This window comes from Palaemon carinicauda, chromosome 20 (genome assembly GCF_036898095.1).
Source record: "Palaemon carinicauda isolate YSFRI2023 chromosome 20, ASM3689809v2, whole genome shotgun sequence".
NCBI classification, from domain to species: domain Eukaryota; kingdom Metazoa; phylum Arthropoda; class Malacostraca; order Decapoda; family Palaemonidae; genus Palaemon; species Palaemon carinicauda.
In genome coordinates, this window is record NC_090744.1 from 94,530,289 (window position 1) to 94,532,593 (window position 2,305).

Sequence of the window (2,305 nt, forward strand, 5' to 3'; positions counted from 1 at the left end):
TTCTTCTTCTTCTTCTTCTTCCAATCATAAAAGTTAATACTGATCAAAAAAATTTGTTATCCTAACGATATAATCTTTATTGGTTTTAGTCGTAGAAGACCACCTCTGGTAAGCTTTTGTTCGATAAACTATCCTCTTAACTGTGTGCATGGAAGCACAATGATAACCGCTTTTGAATGCAAGCAACAGCCTCAAAGTTTCATTTGATTTGAAACTTTGCTTCTATTCGTTCGCAATAATAAAATAAATCCTTGCTGTCCCAGATAATATGATGTCAGAGATTCTGTTATATAATTCCTCTCTCTCTCTCTCTCTCTCTCTCTCTCTCTCTCTCTCTCTCTCTCTCTCTCTCTCTCTCTCTCTCTCTCTCTCAAAGATGTGACGTTTGAAAACTGCTCACGGATTCCTCTCTCTTATATAATTCCTCTCTCTCTCTCTCTCTCTCTCTGTCCTGTCTCTCTCTCTCTCTCTCTCTCTCTCTCTCTCTCCTCTCTCTCTCTCTCTCTTTCTCTCTCTCTCTCTCTCTCTCAAAGATGACGTTTGAAAACTGCTCACGGATTCCTCTCTCTCTCTCTCTCTCTCTCTCTCTCTCTCTCTCTCTCTCTCTCTCTCTCTCTCTCTCTCTCTCTCTCCTCTCTCTCAAAGATGACGTTTGAGAACTGCTCACGGATTCTGAGAGTCCATGATTTGGTTCCAGGGATCTGATAATAACTCTCCGCCAACGCCAAATGTCTTTCCGAAGAAACGTCCTGAATCATTTCTGAGGAAAAAAGAAGAATTATCTTTGTCTTTATTTTTCCTCTTTAAGATTCCAGACGTTATCTTAGACTTGCTTGGCATTGTCATATTTCTTGGGAATATCAAAAGGTAATTCTTTCAAGTGTAACTTCTCTTATTTTTGCTTTTATTTTTTTTTATTCATAGTTTCTGTCAGCACATTCTTCTCACGTATTTACATTTTCCTTTTTATTCACTTAACCATTTTTCCCACAGTATTCAAATGCAGCATGTGTGTTTATTTACTTCCTGAGATTCATTTTTATATAGACACTTGATAGAAGTAATATCTCTCTCTCTCTCTCTCTCTCTCTCTCTCTCTCTCTCTCTCTCTCTCTCTCTCTCTCTCTCTCTCTCTAATTTTTTCGTATGAATATGTTACAAAATTTGAAACGCTTCCACCAGCCACCCTTTGAGATACTATCGCTAGAGAGTTATAGGGTCCTTTGACTGGCCCGACAGTACAACATTGGATCCTTCTCTCTGATTACGGTTCACTTTCCCTTTGCCTACACATACACCGAATAGTCTGGCATATTCTTTACAGATTCTCCTTTGTCCTCATACACCTGACAACACTGAGATTACCGAACAATTCTTCTTACCTCAAGGGGTTAACTACTTCACTGTAATTGCTCAATGACTACTTTCCTCTGGGTAAGGGTAGAAGAGATTCTTTAGCTATGGTAAGCAGCTCTTCTAGGAGAAGGACACTGCAAAATCAAACCATTGTTCTCTAGTCTTGGATAGTGATATAGTCTCTGTACCATGGTCTTTCACTGTCTTTGTTTAGAGTTCTCTTGCTTGAGGGTACACTTCCTCTTGTTTTGTTAAAGTGTTTATAGTTTATACAGGAAATATATATTTTAATGTTGGTACTGTTCTTAAAATATTTCATTTTTCCCTGCTTCCTTTCCTCACTGGGCTATTGTCCCTATTGGGGCCTCTGTGCTTATAGCATCCTTCTTTTTCAACTAGAGTTGTAGCTTAGCAAGTAATGATAATAATAATAATAATAATAATAATAATAATAATAATCTCTTACTCCAAAGACAGCAAGAGACCTTTCCTATAAAAGAAACAAAAAGACTTTTATATTAATATAAATGTAGGATGGAGTTCAGTTCCTATTGAAACAAAAAACAACCCCCCCCCCCTTTCCACCACCACCACCAGAGGATGGGACGGACCTCCTCTAAAAGAAACAGAAGACTAGTGTTTGAATTCAATGTTTGGTGGGAACTTGGGGTCTCTTGTCAACATCTCGAAAAAAATCCTTTATTGCTAAATAGCCTAAATTTGTGTTTATTTTCTTATTAAGGTAATACTTATGTAGAGGCCAATAGGATCTTCATCTATTCTTTTCATGTTATCTTAACAGTCAGATTTTCTTTGTTTCTGATAAGAAGGTTAATGATTTTGTCAGAGAGTTTTGACGAAACCTAAATCTAAATAATGACACAGGTAGACAATTACTTGTATGAAGTATATAGAATAGGTTTAAAGGTTTAAAAACCACTCATGAATA

General features: G+C 37.0%; 1 protein-coding gene across 1 annotated transcript in view; it reads left to right on the forward strand.

Moving 5' to 3' along the window:
* The window catches only part of LOC137659542 (uncharacterized), a 439,525-nt gene that overhangs the window by 303,144 nt on the left and 134,076 nt on the right, over positions 1-2,305 (forward strand). The window lies entirely within an intron of this gene.